The sequence below is a fragment of the Schistocerca serialis genome, chromosome 10, assembly GCF_023864345.2.
Source record: "Schistocerca serialis cubense isolate TAMUIC-IGC-003099 chromosome 10, iqSchSeri2.2, whole genome shotgun sequence".
NCBI classification, from domain to species: Eukaryota; Metazoa; Arthropoda; class Insecta; order Orthoptera; family Acrididae; genus Schistocerca; species Schistocerca serialis.
The window spans coordinates 184,363,237-184,380,532 of NC_064647.1; positions in this window are offsets into that span (position 1 = coordinate 184,363,237).

Sequence of the window (17,296 nt, forward strand, 5' to 3'; positions counted from 1 at the left end):
GTCCGTCCAAACCGGTGCTAACATCTTTGAACATGCGTGACATGACGGTTATCGTAGGTGGAGGAGTGTTTCAACATCCCGCGACAGCGAGGTCTGGGTTTCCGTCTGCCCAGATGAGGCTGCTCCGTGAATTCAGAACACGGTCCATAGCGAATTTACATTCATCTCTGAACAGAACTCGACTTGTAAACAAGGTGTCATTGGGCCGGTGTGGAAAATCGGCTGGACCCATAGCATGTACCCTCTGTAAGTGGTACGGATGTAACTGTCGCTCACGCAGATCGACCAAGAAGGTATTGTGACTAACACCCATTGCACGGGAAATTGTTCGAGTACTCACTGATGTGTTCTGTTCACCTTTTTCAAAGCCGGCCGTGGTGGCCGAGCGGTTCTAGGCGCTTCAGTCTCGAACCGCGCTGCTGCTACGATCGCAGGTTCGAATCCTGCCTCGGGCATGGATGTGTGCGATGTCCTTAGGATAGTTACGTTTAAGGAGTTCTAAGTTCTGGAGGACTGATGACCTAAGTTGTTAAGTCCCATAGTGCTCAGAGCCATTTGAACCATTTACACTTTCTTCAAAGTCTAGCTCTGGTGTTGCCGTGGATCATCACAGTCTTGCCTCCTCACAGTGAAGGTCCATGTTTCTTGGAGCCACTGAGTAACTTGGGCAAAAAGTTGGTACGATGGCGTGCCATGTTGTGGAAAACATCTGTGCCGGCCACTGTGGCCGAGCGGCTCCTGGCGATACAGACTGGAACCGCGCGACCGTGATGGTCGCAGGCCCGAATTCTGCCTCAGGCATGGATGTGTGCCATGTCCTTAGGTTAGTTGGGTTTAAGGACTTCTAAGTTCTGGAGGACTGATGACCTAAGTTGTTAAGTCCCATATCGCTCAGAGCCATTTGAACCGTTTAAACCTTCGTCAAATTCTAGCTGCGGTGTTGCCGTGGAACACCACAGTCTTGCCTCCTCACGGCGAAGGTCCCTGTTTCTTGGAGCCACTGAGTAACTTGGGCAAAAAGTTGGTACGATGTCGTGCCATGTTGTGGAAAACATCCATGCCGGCCACTGTGGCCGAGCGCCTCTTGGCGCTACAGTCTGCAAAGGCGCAACCGTGACGGTCGCAGGCCTGTATCCCGCCTCAGGCATGGATGTGTGCGATGTCCTTAGGCTAGTTAGGCTTAAGGAGTTCTAAGTTCTGGAAGACTGATGACCTAATTTGTTAAGTCCCTTAGTGCTCAGAACGATATGAACCATTTAAACCTTCTTCAAATTCTAGCTATGGTGTTGCCGTGGATCACCACAGTCTTGCCACCTCATGGTGAAGGTCCCTGTATCTTGGAGCCACTGAGTAACTTGGGCAAAAAGTTGCTACAATGGCGTGCCATGTTGTGGAGAACATCCGCGCCGGCCACTGTGGCCGAGCGGCTCGTGGCGCTGCAGTCAGGAACCACGCGACCAAAACGGTCGCAGGCCCGAATCCTTCCTCGGGCATGGATGTGTGTGATGTCCTTAGGTTAGTTAGGTTTAAGGTCTTCTAAGTTCTGGAGGACTGATGAGCTACGTTGTTAACTCCCATAGTGCTCAGAGCCATTTGAACCATTTAAACCTTCTTCAAATTCTAGCTGCGGTGTTGCCATGGAACACCACAGTCTTGCCTCCACACAGTGAAGGTCCCTGTATCTTGGAGCCACTGAGTAACTTGGGCAAAAAGTTGGTACGATGGCGTGCCGTGTTGTGGAAAACATCCATGCCGGACACTGTAGCCGAGCGGCACTGCAATCTGGAACCGCGCGACCGCGACGGATGAAGGCCTGAATGCTGCCTCGGGCATGGATGTGTGCGATGTCCTTAGGCTAGTTAGGTTTAAGGATTTCTAAGTTCTGGAGGACTGATGATCTAAGTTGTTAAGTCCCATAGCGCTCAGAGCCATTTGAACTATTTGAGGCCAGCCGAAGTGGCCGTGCGGTTAAAGGCACTGCAGTCTGGAACTGCAAGACCGCTACGGTCGCAGGTTCAAACCTGCCTCGGGCATGGATGTTTGTGATATCCTAAAGTTAGTTACATTTAACTACTTCTAAGTTCTAGGGGACTTATAACCTCAGCAGTTGAGTCCCATAGTGCTCAGAGCCATTTGTTTGAACTATTTGAACATTCTTCAGTTTCTAGTTGCAGTGTTGCCGTGGATCACCACAGTCTTGCCTCCTCACGGTTAAGGACTCTGTTTCTTCGAGCCACTGAGTAACTTGGGCAAAAAGTTGGTACAATGGCGTGCCATGTTGTCGAAAACATCCGTGCCGGCCACTGTGGCCGAGCGGCTCTTGGCGCTGCAGTCGGGAACTGCGTGGCCACAACGTTCGCAGGCCGGAATCCTTCCTCGGGTTTGAATATGTGCGATGTCCTTTGGTTAGTTAGGTTTAAGGAGTTCTAAGTTCTGGCGGACTGATGACCTAAGTTGTTAAGTCCCATAGTGCTTAGAGCTATTTGATACATTTAAATCTTTTTCAAATTCTAGCTGCCGTGTTACCGTGGAACACCACAGTCTTGCCTCCTCATGGTGAATGTCCCCGTTTCTTGGAGCCACTGAGTATTTTGGGCAAAAAGTTGGTACGATGGAGTGCCACGTTGTGGAAATAATCCGTGCGAGACACTGTGGCCGAGCGCCTCTTGGTGCTACAGTCTGGAACCGCGCGTCCGCAACGGTCGCAGGCCCGAATCCTGCCTCAGGCATGGATGTGTGCGATGTCCTTAAGTTAGATAGACTGAAGGAGTTCTAAGTTCTGGAGGACGGATGACCTAAGTCCCATAGTGCTCAGAGCGATTTGAACCATTTAAACCTTCTTCAAATTCTAGCTACGGTGTTGCCGTGGATAACCACAGTCTTGCCACCTCACGGTGAAGGTCCCTGTTTCTTGGAACCACTGAGTAACTTGGGCAAAAGTTGGTACGATGGCGTGCCATGCTGTGAATAACATCCATGCCGGCCACTGTGGCCGAGCGGCTCTTGGCGCTAGAGTCTGGAACCGCGAGACCACAACGGTCGCAGGCCCGAATCCTGCGTCGGGCATGTATGTGTGCGATGTCCTTAGGTTAGTAAGGTTTAAGGAGTTCTAAGTTGTGGAGGGCTGATGACCTAAGTTGTTAAGTCCCATAGAGCTCAGAGCCATTTGAACCATTTAAACCTTCTTCAAATTCTACCTGCTGTGTTGCCATGGAACACCACAGTCTTGCCTGTTCACGGTGAAGGTCCCTGTTTCTTGGAGCCACTGAGTAACTTGGGCAGAAAGTTGCTACGATGGCGTGCCATGTTGTGGAAATCATCCGTGCCACCCACTGTGGCCGAGCGGCTCTTGGCGCTACAGTCTGGAGCCATGCGACTGCGACGGTTGCAGCCCCAAATCCTGCCTCGGGCATGGATGTGTGCGATGTCGTTGGATTTATTAGGCTTATGGAGTTCTAAGTTCTGGAGGACTGATGACCTAAGTTGTTAAGTCCCATAGTGCTCAGAGGCTTTTGAACCATTTAAACCTTCTACAAATTCTAGCTGAGATGGTGCTGTGGATCACCACAGTTTTGCCTCCTTTCGGTGAAGGTCCCTGGTTCTTGGAGCCACTGAGTAACTTGGGCAAAAAGTTAGTACGATGGCGTGCCATGTTGTGGAAGACATCCATGCCGGCCACTGTGGCCGTGTGGCGCTACAGTCTGGAACCGCGCGACCGCGACGGTCGTAGGCCCGAATCCTGTTTCGGGCATGAATGTGTGTGATGTCCTTAGGTTAGTAAAGCTTAAGTAGTTCTAATTTCAGGAAGACTAATGACCTTAAATGGTAAATCCCATAGTGCTCATAGCCATTTGAACCATTTAAACCTTCTTCAAATTCTAGCTGCGATGTTACCCATGATCACCACAGTCTTGCCTCCTTATGATGAGGGTCTCTTTTTCTTGGAGCCACTGAGTACCTTGGGCAAAAATTGGTACGATGGCGTGCCATGTTGTGGAAAACATCCGTGCCGGCCAATGTGGCCGAGAGGCTCTTTGCTCTACAGTCTGGAACCACGCGACTGCAACGGTCGCAGGCCCCAATCCTGCTTCGGGCATGGATGTTTGTGATTTCCTTAGGTTAGTTAGGTTTGAGGAGTACTAAGTTCTTGAGGACTGATGGACTAAGTTGTTAAGTCTCATAGTGCTCTGAGTCATTTGAAAAATTTAAACCTTCTTCAATTTCAAGCTTCTGTGTTGCCGTGGAACACCACAGTCTTGATTCCTCACGATGAAGGTCCCTGTTTCTTGGAGCCACTTACTAACTTGGGTAAAACGTTGGTACACATGCGTGCCATGTTGTGGAAAACATCTGTGCGGGCCACTGTGGCCGAGGGGCTCTTGGCGCTACAGCCTGGAACCGTGCGACCGTGACGGTCGGAGACCCGAAATCTGCCTCGGGCATGGATGTGTGCAATATCCTAAGGTTAGTTAGGTTTAAGGGGTTCTAAATTCTGGAGGGCTGATGACCTAAGTTGTTGAGTCCCATAGTGCTCAGAGCCATTTGAACCATTTAAGCCTATTTCATATTCTAGTTGCGGTGTTGCCGTTGATCACCACAGTCTTGCCTCCTCACGGTGAAGGTCCCCATTTCTTGGAGCCACTGAGTAACTTGGGCAAAAAGTTGGTACAATGGCGTGCCACGTTGTGGAAAACATCTGTGCCGGCCACTGTGGCCTAGCAGCTCTTGCAGCTGCAGTCTGGAACCGCGCGACTGCGACGGTCACAGGACAGAATCCTATCTCGGGCATGGATGTGGGCGATGTCCTTAGGTTAGTTAGGTTTAAGGAGTTCTAAGTTCTGGAGGACTAATGTCCTAACTTGTTAAGTCCCATAGTGATCAGCGCCATTTGAACCATTGAAACCTTCTTCAAATTCTAGCTGCGGTGTTGCCATGGAACACCACAGACTTGCCTCCACACAGTGAAAGTCCCTGTTTCTTGGAGCCACTGAGTAACTTGGGCAAAAAGTTGGTACGATGTCGTGCCATGTTGTGGAAAACATCCATGCTGGACACTGTAGCTTAGCGGCACTACAGATTGGAACCACGTGATCGCGACAGTTGGAGGCCTGAATGCTGCCTCGGGCATGGATGTGTGCGATGTCCTTAGGTTAGTTAGGTTTAAGGAGTTCTAAGTTCTGGAGGACTGATGACCTAAGTTGTTAAGTCCCATAGCGCTCAGAGCCATTTGAACTATTTGAGGCCAGCCAAAGTGGCTGTGCGGTTAAAGGCGCTGCAGTCTGGAACCGCAAGACTGCTACGGTCGCAGGTTCAAACCTGCCTCGGGCATGGATGTTTGTGATGTCCTAAGGTTAGTTACATTTAACTACTTCTAAGTTCTAGGGGACTTATAACCTCAGCAGTTGAGTCCCATAGTGCTCAGAGGCATTTTATTGAACTATTTGAACCTTCTTCAAATTCTAGTTGCGGTGTTGCCATGGATCACCACAGTATTGCCTCCTCACGGTGAATGTCCCCATTTCTTGGAGCCACTGAGTAACTTGGGCAAAAAGTTGGTAGGATGGAGTGCCACGTTGTGGAAATCATCCGTGCGAGCCACTGTGGCCGAACGCCTCTTGGTGCTACAGTCTGGAACCGCGCGTCTGCAACGGTCGCAGGCCCGAATCCTGCCTCAGGCATGGATGTGTGCGATGTCCTTAAGTTAGATAGGCTTAAGGAGTTCTAAGTTCTGGAGGACAGATGACCTAAGTTGTTAAGTCCCATAGTGCTCAGAGCGATTTGAACCATTTAAACCTTCTTCAAATTCTACCTGCTGTGTTGCCGTGGAACACCACAGTCTTGCCTGTTCACGGTGAAGGTCCCTGTTTCTTGGAGCCACTGAGTAACTTGGGCAGAAAGTTGCTAGGATGGCGTGCCATGTTGTGGAAATCGTCCGTGCCACCCACTGTGGCCGAGCGGCTCTTGGCGCTACAGTCTGGAACCACGCGACTGCGACGGTCGCAGGCCCAAATAATCCCTTGGGCATGGATGTGTGCGATGTCCTTAGGTTAGTTAGGTTTAAGGAGTTCTAAGTTCTGGCAGATTGATGACCTAAGTTGTTAAGTCCCATAGTGCTCAGAGGCTTTTGAACCATTTAAACCTTCTTCAAAATCTATCTGAGGTGGTGCTGTGGATCACCACAGTCTTGCCTCCTTTCGGTGAAGGTCCCTGGTTCTTGGAGCCACTGAGTAACTTGGGCAAAAAGTTAGTACGATGGCGTGCCATGTTGTGGAAGACATACATGCCGGCCACTGTGGCCGTGTGGCGCTACAGTCTGGAACCGCACGACCGCGACGGTCGTAGGCCCGAATCCTTCCTCGGGCATGGATGTGTGTGATGTCCTTAGGTTAGTAAAGTTTAAGAATTTCAGGAAGACTAATGACCATAAATGGTAAATACCATAGTGCTCATAGCCATTTGAACCATTTAAACCTTCTTCAAATTCTAGCTGTGATGTTGCCGTTGATCACCACAGTCTTGCCTCCTTATGATGAGGGTCTCTTTTTCTTGGAGCCACTGAGTAACTTGGGGAAAAAGTTGGTACAATGGCGTGCCATGTTTTGGAGAACATCCATGCCGGCCACTGTGGCCGAGCGGTGCTACAGTCTGGAACCGCGCGACCGCGACGTTCGCAGGCCCGAATCCTGCGTCGGGCATGTATGTGTGCGATGTCCTTAGGTTAGTAAGGTTTAAGGAGTTCTAAGTTGTGGAGGGCTGATGACCTAAGTTGTTAAGTCCCATAGAGCTCAGAGCCATTTGAACCATTTAAACCTTCTTCAAATTCTACCTGCTGTGTTGCCATGGAACACCACAGTCTTGCCTGTTCACGGTGAAGGTCCCTGTTTCTTGGAGCCACTGAGTAACTTGGGCAGAAAGTTGCTACGATGGCGTGCCATGTTGTGGAAATCATCCGTGCCACCCACTGTGGCCGAGCGGCTCTTGGCGCTACAGTCTGGAGCCATGCGACTGCGACGGTTGCAGCCCCAAATCCTGCCTCGGGCATGGATGTGTGCGATGTCGTTGGATTTATTAGGCTTATGGAGTTCTAAGTTCTGGAGGACTGATGACCTAAGTTGTTAAGTCCCATAGTGCTCAGAGGCTTTTGAACCATTTAAACCTTCTACAAATTCTAGCTGAGATGGTGCTGTGGATCACCACAGTTTTGCCTCCTTTCGGTGAAGGTCCCTGGTTCTTGGAGCCACTGAGTAACTTGGGCAAAAAGTTAGTACGATGGCGTGCCATGTTGTGGAAGACATCCATGCCGGCCACTGTGGCCGTGTGGCGCTACAGTCTGGAACCGCGCGACCGCGACGGTCGTAGGCCCGAATCCTGTTTCGGGCATGAATGTGTGTGATGTCCTTAGGTTAGTAAAGCTTAAGTAGTTCTAATTTCAGGAAGACTAATGACCTTAAATGGTAAATCCCATAGTGCTCATAGCCATTTGAACCATTTAAACCTTCTTCAAATTCTAGCTGCGATGTTACCCATGATCACCACAGTCTTGCCTCCTTATGATGAGGGTCTCTTTTTCTTGGAGCCACTGAGTACCTTGGGCAAAAATTGGTACGATGGCGTGCCATGTTGTGGAAAACATCCGTGCCGGCCAATGTGGCCGAGAGGCTCTTTGCTCTACAGTCTGGAACCACGCGACTGCAACGGTCGCAGGCCCCAATCCTGCTTCGGGCATGGATGTTTGTGATTTCCTTAGGTTAGTTAGGTTTGAGGAGTACTAAGTTCTTGAGGACTGATGGACTAAGTTGTTAAGTCTCATAGTGCTCTGAGTCATTTGAAAAATTTAAACCTTCTTCAATTTCAAGCTTCTGTGTTGCCGTGGAACACCACAGTCTTGATTCCTCACGATGAAGGTCCCTGTTTCTTGGAGCCACTTACTAACTTGGGTAAAACGTTGGTACACATGCGTGCCATGTTGTGGAAAACATCTGTGCGGGCCACTGTGGCCGAGGGGCTCTTGGCGCTACAGCCTGGAACCGTGCGACCGTGACGGTCGGAGACCCGAAATCTGCCTCGGGCATGGATGTGTGCAATATCCTAAGGTTAGTTAGGTTTAAGGGGTTCTAAATTCTGGAGGGCTGATGACCTAAGTTGTTGAGTCCCATAGTGCTCAGAGCCATTTGAACCATTTAAGCCTATTTCATATTCTAGTTGCGGTGTTGCCGTTGATCACCACAGTCTTGCCTCCTCACGGTGAAGGTCCCCATTTCTTGGAGCCACTGAGTAACTTGGGCAAAAAGTTGGTACAATGGCGTGCCACGTTGTGGAAAACATCTGTGCCGGCCACTGTGGCCTAGCAGCTCTTGCAGCTGCAGTCTGGAACCGCGCGACTGCGACGGTCACAGGACAGAATCCTATCTCGGGCATGGATGTGGGCGATGTCCTTAGGTTAGTTAGGTTTAAGGAGTTCTAAGTTCTGGAGGACTAATGTCCTAACTTGTTAAGTCCCATAGTGATCAGCGCCATTTGAACCATTGAAACCTTCTTCAAATTCTAGCTGCGGTGTTGCCATGGAACACCACAGACTTGCCTCCACACAGTGAAAGTCCCTGTTTCTTGGAGCCACTGAGTAACTTGGGCAAAAAGTTGGTACGATGTCGTGCCATGTTGTGGAAAACATCCATGCTGGACACTGTAGCTTAGCGGCACTACAGATTGGAACCACGTGATCGCGACAGTTGGAGGCCTGAATGCTGCCTCGGGCATGGATGTGTGCGATGTCCTTAGGTTAGTTAGGTTTAAGGAGTTCTAAGTTCTGGAGGACTGATGACCTAAGTTGTTAAGTCCCATAGCGCTCAGAGCCATTTGAACTATTTGAGGCCAGCCAAAGTGGCTGTGCGGTTAAAGGCGCTGCAGTCTGGAACCGCAAGACTGCTACGGTCGCAGGTTCAAACCTGCCTCGGGCATGGATGTTTGTGATGTCCTAAGGTTAGTTACATTTAACTACTTCTAAGTTCTAGGGGACTTATAACCTCAGCAGTTGAGTCCCATAGTGCTCAGAGGCATTTTATTGAACTATTTGAACCTTCTTCAAATTCTAGTTGCGGTGTTGCCATGGATCACCACAGTATTGCCTCCTCACGGTGAATGTCCCCATTTCTTGGAGCCACTGAGTAACTTGGGCAAAAAGTTGGTACGATGGAGTGCCACGTTGTGGAAATCATCCGTGCGAGCCACTGTGGCCGAACGCCTCTTGGTGCTACAGTCTGGAACCGCGCGTCTGCAACGGTCGCAGGCCCGAATCCTGCCTCAGGCATGGATGTGTGCGATGTCCTTAAGTTAGATAGGCTTAAGGAGTTCTAAGTTCTGGAGGACAGATGACCTAAGTTGTTAAGTCCCATAGTGCTCAGAGCGATTTGAACCATTTAAACCTTCTTCAAATTCTACCTGCTGTGTTGCCGTGGAACACCACAGTCTTGCCTGTTCACGGTGAAGGTCCCTGTTTCTTGGAGCCACTGAGTAACTTGGGCAGAAAGTTGCTAGGATGGCGTGCCATGTTGTGGAAATCGTCCGTGCCACCCACTGTGGCCGAGCGGCTCTTGGCGCTACAGTCTGGAACCACGCGACTGCGACGGTCGCAGGCCCAAATAATCCCTTGGGCATGGATGTGTGCGATGTCCTTAGGTTAGTTAGGTTTAAGGAGTTCTAAGTTCTGGCAGATTGATGACCTAAGTTGTTAAGTCCCATAGTGCTCAGAGGCTTTTGAACCATTTAAACCTTCTTCAAAATCTATCTGAGGTGGTGCTGTGGATCACCACAGTCTTGCCTCCTTTCGGTGAAGGTCCCTGGTTCTTGGAGCCACTGAGTAACTTGGGCAAAAAGTTAGTACGATGGCGTGCCATGTTGTGGAAGACATACATGCCGGCCACTGTGGCCGTGTGGCGCTACAGTCTGGAACCGCACGACCGCGACGGTCGTAGGCCCGAATCCTTCCTCGGGCATGGATGTGTGTGATGTCCTTAGGTTAGTAAAGTTTAAGAATTTCAGGAAGACTAATGACCATAAATGGTAAATACCATAGTGCTCATAGCCATTTGAACCATTTAAACCTTCTTCAAATTCTAGCTGTGATGTTGCCGTTGATCACCACAGTCTTACCTCCTTATGATGAGGGTCTCTTTTTCTTGGAGCCACTGAGTAACTTGGGGAAAAAGTTGGTACAATGGCGTGCCATGTTTTGGAGAACATCCATGCCGGCCACTGTGGCCGAGCGGTGCTACAGTCTGGAACCGCGCGACCGCGACGTTCGCAGGCCCGAATCCTGCCTCGGGCATGGATGTGTGCGATGTCCTTAGGTTAGTTAGGTTTAAGGAGTTCTAAGTTCTGGAGGACTGATGACCTAAGTTGTTAAGCCCCATAGTGCTCAGAGCCATTGGACCATTTAAACTTTCTTCAAATTCTAGCTGCGGTGTTGCCGTGGATCACCACAGTCTTGCCTCCTCACGGTGAAGGTTCCTGTTTCTTGGAACCACTGAGTAACTTGGACAAAAAGTTGGTACGATGTTGTGCCATGTTGTGGAAAACATCCATGCTGGCCACTGTGGCCGAGAGGCTCTAGGCGCTACAATCTGGAACCGCGCAACCGTGACGGTCGCAGGACTGTACCCCGCCTCAGGCGTTGATGTATGCGATGTCCTTAGGTTAGTTAGGTTTAAGGAGTTCTAAGTTCTGGAGGACTAATGTCCTAACTTGTTAAGTCCCATAGTGCTCAGCGCCATTTGAACCATTGAAACCTTCTTCAAATTCTAGCTGCTGTGTTGCCGTGGAACACCACAGTCTTGCCTCCACACAGTGAAAGTCCCTGTTTCTTGGAGCCACTGAGTAACTTGGGCAAAAAGTTGGTACGATGGCGTGCTGTGTTGTGGAAAACTTCCATGCTGGCCACTGTAGCCGAGCGTCACTATAGTCTGGAACCACCCGACGGCGACGGTTGCAGGCCCGAATGCTGCCTAGGGCATGGATGTGTGCGATGTCCTTAGGCTAGTTAGGTTTAAGGAGTTCTAAGTTCTGGAGGACTGATGACCTAACTTGTAAAGTTCCATAGTGCTCAGAGCTATTTGAACCATTTAAACCTTCTTCAAATTCTAGCTGCGGTGTTGCCGTGGATCACCACAGTCTTGCCTCCTCACGGTGAAGGTCCCTGTTTCTGGGAGCCACTGAGTAACTTGGGCAAAAAGTTGGTATGATGGCGTGCCGTGTTGTGGAAAACATCCATGCTGGCCACTGTGGCCGAGAGGTGCTACAGTCTGGGACCGCGCGACCACGACGGTCGCAGGCCCGAATCCTGCCTCGGGCATGGATGTGTGCGATGTCCTTAGGTTAGTTAGGTGTAAGGAGTTCTAAGTTCTGGAGGGCTGATGACCTAAGTTGTTAAGTCCCATAGTGCTCAGAGCCATTTGAACCATTTAAACCTTCTTCAAATTCTAGCTGCAGTGTTGCCGTGGATCACCACAGTCTTGCCTCCTCACGGTGAAGGTCCCTGTTTCTGGGAGCCACTGTGTAACTTGGGCAAAAAGTTGGTATGATGGCGTGCCGTGTTGTGGAAAACATCCATGCTGGCCACTGTGGCCGAGAGGCTCTTGCGGCTACAGTCTGTAACCACGCGACTTTTACGGTCGCAGGACCGAATCCTGCTTTGGGCATGGACGTGTGCGATGTCCTAAGGTTAGTTAGGTTTACGGAGTTAAGTTCTGATGGTCTGATGACCTAAGTTGTTAAGTTCCATAGTGCTCAGAGCCATTTGAACCATTTAAACCTTCTTCAAATTCTAGCTGCAGTGTTGCCGTGGAACAGCACAGTCTTGCCTCCTCACGGTGAAGGTCCCTGTTTCTTGGAGCCACTGAGTAACTTGGGCAAAAAGTTGGTAGGATGGCGTGCCATGTTGTGGAAAACATCTGTGCCAGACACTGTGGCCAAGCGGCTCTTGGCGCTAAAGTCTGGAACCGCGCGACGGCGTCGGTCGCAGGCCCGAATCCTGCCTCGGGCATGGATATGTGCGATGTCCTTAGGTTAGTTAGGTTTAATTAATTCTAAGTCTAGGGCTCTGATGACCTCAGATGTTAAATCGCATGTTGCTTAGAGCCATTTGAATCATTTGAAAACGTTCGTCATACAACCGACTACTAGGTCTCCTGTTACCTCGAGCTTCGTCATATACAATGAGCACATCTGTGTACTCCGAAAACGTGGGTCGAACCATGTTTACTGTATCTGACACCCAAAGGTCTCCAACACGACAGACTAAGTGACATCAGGTTACCGTCTGACGGAGTACACGTCATCCTGTCTACACTATTGTATACCAAGATAAGCAACACTGAGACACTTTCCTTTCCCTGAGGAAAACGTGGACCCATTATAATTTGAACTGAAACTGACATACATGGGTCCCTATTCAAAATTTCATGTCTTAGAAGTTCGCATTTCCAAACATCCTGTATGTTGGAACGCGTACCATGGCAAGCAACGTACCATGACGAGCAGCTTTTCCAGTGCTTGAAGACTATTCCGTCAAATTGAGACTTAATTGCCTGTGGGTCTGTTTAGTTTGCTCTAGAGCATTCCGTCACGCACAAGAATTTTCAATATGAAGAAACGAATCTTAAACGTATGGGAAAAGTTGCAGCTCCACAACACCAATGTTCAAGACATTAACTGGGTCGCCTGTTCCGCGTATTTGTATTCTTGAGACATCACTTTCCAACTGAATAATCATATTCATTGCCATCAATTTCGAAACAGAATTCACATACGCCTAAAGAGCCGTAGTCTTGGCAAATGTCACAGTAGTTTGAGATGTATATGGGGAACTGCTTTATAGGAAATTGCCAACCTATATAAAATAACTGAAAAGTCTGTTTCAGAAAAGTTGTCGCAAAACTTGTTTCTCCAGTACAGTTTCTACTCTGAATGACTACATAGTGGTCACTCATATTCGATCTGGGTTACCACCTACTGCCAGTATTTGTTTTTAATGATAATGTAGTCAACGTAAATACATATGTTCAGTTGTTTTCACTTACTATAAAGCCACGTAAAAATATTTACTTCGTTGTTTTGTATATAGCCTACTTTTTTTTGGTAAAACAGTTGTGAGATGAAACAGTTGTTCTGATCCTACACTGCATAATTAATTCATAACTTCGTACATTGCAATGCACCCTAATTTTAATCCGATTTACTGGACTAATTAATTTACAGTTAACTTCCGGCTCCTGCACCTGGCATCAGCACGTCCATGTGAAGCGGTTTCGTAGTATCAACTTCAGTTTTACTCAAATTTATAAAATTTGAAATATTGTTACTTCTTCTTATTAACAAATTTTTATATATGTTTGTGTGATTCCCAGTCTCACCGGCCAATATGTTATATCGCTGGCGCGAGTCCATGTTGCAGAACTTGTTTGAGGAGTTATTCTATCTATCGTCATTCGTTTTCTGTGTTGGAATGAGCTAGAGAGGAGTATCATATTCGGCTGCTCCTTTGATTACTGTTATTCTACTAAGAAACGATTGGATCGTGTGCTCAGAAGTTGACCTTCGAATTTACTTAGTATTTATGAAAAAAGCACAACGCCAATTCATTATAAATAATGAATGGAGACAAGAAATTCGTTATTATTATTAGTTCCTACAGTGACGCATTGTTAAAGTTTGGATTATGGGTTCGAGATAATGACGATCGCTGCTGCTGCATGAGCTATTCTGTGGTTATCCTTTCACGCCAACAGAATGAAATCAAATGGAGCTGCTGAATCATATTTGGATATGAAGTAACAACAATACGGCTGACTGCCAGACATCCTACAAGGTTTTAAAAAAAAGATTTTTCTAGGTAGTAGTTCAAATTAATATTCTGTTACCATACGAGGTGTTTAAAAACCTTTGCATCATACCACGTTGCTGGGAACAACTTTCTTTTACAAACAAAATGTTTGCCGAGATTTCCGGAAGACGCAAGGCGTCCTTTAGTCTCCACGAGCCCTGCGACGATGAGACCACACTAGACTGCTGGAGTCTAGTAATCAGTTGTACTACATATTCCCTACCCCAGTAAACTGATACAGCGATTTTCAACAAGAAAAACTTAAGAATAGGAGTATCTAAGTGGAGAAAGATATTTTAGAAGCGAATCCGGCACCTTAATTTTGCTTTGCTTAGACCCCGTATGGGCAGTGACTGGGTTATAGGCAACACACATGGCGTATATAGGCCGCAGAGCGCCTGTGCCCAGTCACCTATCAAGGCATAACCAGCACTAGTCAAAGCGGACAAGTATATACAGGGTGATTTTTTACTCCTTGTACAAACTCTACCGATTGATCGATGAGAGAATACGCCATAAAATACGTCTAACGAACTTATGTCCGGAAATGCATGGTTTCCATGTCATAGATCATTTATTCAATCATACATTGTTACAGAGACTGCGGTCTAATACGCACTGTACCATGCATCGACGGTTACAGTATGTGCTGCAAATGGTTTCCATGTGCCTCAACGCATGGGTACACAAGCGCCGTAGAATGTTTATTCTCACATGTTCACATCGGCCGGGCTGCATCCGAACAGTGTGAAAGGGAAAATGAATACGGTGCTCCAGTGTCTCCACATCTGGAAAGGCCTCTATATATGCTCTCGAGATGAGCCATTACCAGAAATGGCACGGGTTGAGATCCGGTGAACGAGGAGGTTATGCAACTGGACCCCCTCGTCCAATCCATCGAGCCGGCCGCGGTGGTCTCGCGGTTCTAGGCGCGCAGTCCGGAACCGCGCGACTGCTACGGTCGCAGGTTCGAATCCTGCCTCGGGCATGGATGTGTGTGATGTCCTTAGGTTAGTTAGGTTTAAGTAGTTCTAAGTTCTAGGGGACTGATGACCACAGCTGTTAAGTCCCATAGTGCTCAGAGCCATTTTGAACCAATCCATCGACCAGGGAAGAAACGATTGGAATGCGTCCGGACGTTAACGGCAAAGTGGGCCGGAGTACCCTCATGTAGCAGCCATATAACTCTTCGAATCATCAATGGCTCTTCTTCCAGCACGGGCGGCAAACTCACCAGCAAGAAGCACCGATAGTTCCGGCCTGTTAGGTGACGTGGAATAAAGACTGGTCCCAAAATGCAGTCGCCAATTAGCCCGGCCCACACATTCTGGCTGCAGCGATGCTAATGATTCGCTGTCACCTTGCTATGAGGGCTCTGGGTACCATCCCATGGTTGGCTGTTATGGAAGTTGAAGATACCACTCCGTGTAAAGGTGGCCTCATCTGTGAATAGGATGGATGACACAAATCCCGGAATCATGGTTGCCAGGAAAAGAAACCAGTGACAAAACTGCTCCCGATGTGGAAAATCGAGCGCTAAAACGCCCTGCACAAGCTGTAAGGGATAAGGGTAGTAACAGTTTTCATGTCTCAGACAAACGGCGAAACACTGTTGGAAACATTGACTGCTGTGAGCGGTGGGGTAGGTTTCCTAATGCAACCTTACTGCCCACCGCCCGTTGCCACTCGCCTTTCCGTAAGTAAACACCATGTCGGCAAGCTCTCGATTCGAATACGGCACCGTTGTATACAACGCTGCGTCAAATCGACTATGAGATGAGTCAGCAAGAGAGGTGAATCGGACACAACATTACCAATTACTATGGCAGGAGAGGGCGCTAGAACATGACGTTTGAGAAACAGCGCCACCCTCTAGGCGGAAATCGTGCAAACTGGAACTGTGGCTGCATGGTACAGCGCGTTTAAGACCGCAGTCTCCGTAGCAATGTATGATTGAACAAATGGTCTCTAGTACGGAAACCATGCATTTCCGGACTTAAGTTCATTAGACCTTTTTTTTCCGTATCCTCTCATCGATCAATCCCTAGAGTTTGTATGTGGTGGAAAAAATCACCCTGCACCTTATACCGATAATCCGGTGTGGCTCAGTGGCCTCGTGCAATTCTTTCTATTAGATGCCGTTTGGACAATTTCTGTATCCCTGACCTACCCACGTTATCCAAATGGTGAAAGAGGGCCTGCACTTTAAGGAATAATCCTGGTGATTCCTCACATTGTTGAGAGGTGAAGGTTAGGTTAAGACGAAGACTGAAAAATACAAGGCCTGACCAAGATTCGAGCCAGCAACCTCTTGTTTTTCAGGCACGTGCTTTATACCGCTAGACCACCTGGAACGACATGTAAGGAGATAGTATTTCCTCGAAGGCATCGTAGGCTGGTTGATAAGCAACCGGTTTTCATAGTTACATCCAAAGTAAAACCGTCACCGTTGTAAAGTTGTTTTTATTTAAAAATAACGCGTTTCACCGCGGTTAGGCATCATCAGATTATTTAAAAGGAAAAAGGAGGGCAATTAAATAACTATCCAACAAACATTATAAGTCAGGAGCATGAATATACACATAAAAAAGGTTTGCATCACCACGGTTCCGAGAGTTCCGGAACCTGTACAGGAAATTGGAATAGAGATCAACATCTACATCATTTCCGCCCTTTTTATTGCTCATGAAAACCACACATAGCACGTTGTCCCATCATACAGCGAGACCTTCAGAGTTGGTGGTCCAGATTGATGTACACACCGGTACCTCTAATACTACAGAGCGAGACGGCGCATTCGGTAGGACGACGGTTCAATCCCGCGTCCGGCCATCCTCATTTAGGTTTTCTGTGATTTCCATAAATCACTCCAGGCAAATGCCGAGATGGTTCCTTTCAAAGGGCACGGCCGACTTCCTTCCCCGTCTATCCCTAAATCGACGAGACCGATGACCTCGCTGTCTGGCCTCTTTCCTCAAACCACCAACCCCCTCTAATACCCAGTAGCACGTCCTCTTCCATTGATGCATGCCTATTTCGTCGAGGCATACTATCCACAAGTTCATCAACGCATTGTTGGTCCAAATTGTCCCACTCCTCAACGGCGATTCGACGTAGATCCTTTAATGTGGTTGCTGGGTCACGTCGTCCATAAACAGCCCTTTTCAATCCATCCAAAGCATATTCGATAGGGTTCATGTCTGGAGAACATGCTGGGCACTCTAGTCGAGCGTTGTCGTTATCTTGAAGGAAGTCATTCACAAGATGTGCACGATGCGGGCGCGAATTGTCGTCCATGAAGATGAATGCCTCGCCAATATGCTGCTTATATGGTTGCAGTATGGTCGGAGGATGGCATTCACGTATCGTACAGCCGTTATCACCAGCGGAGTATGTCAGCCCCACATAATGCCACCCCAA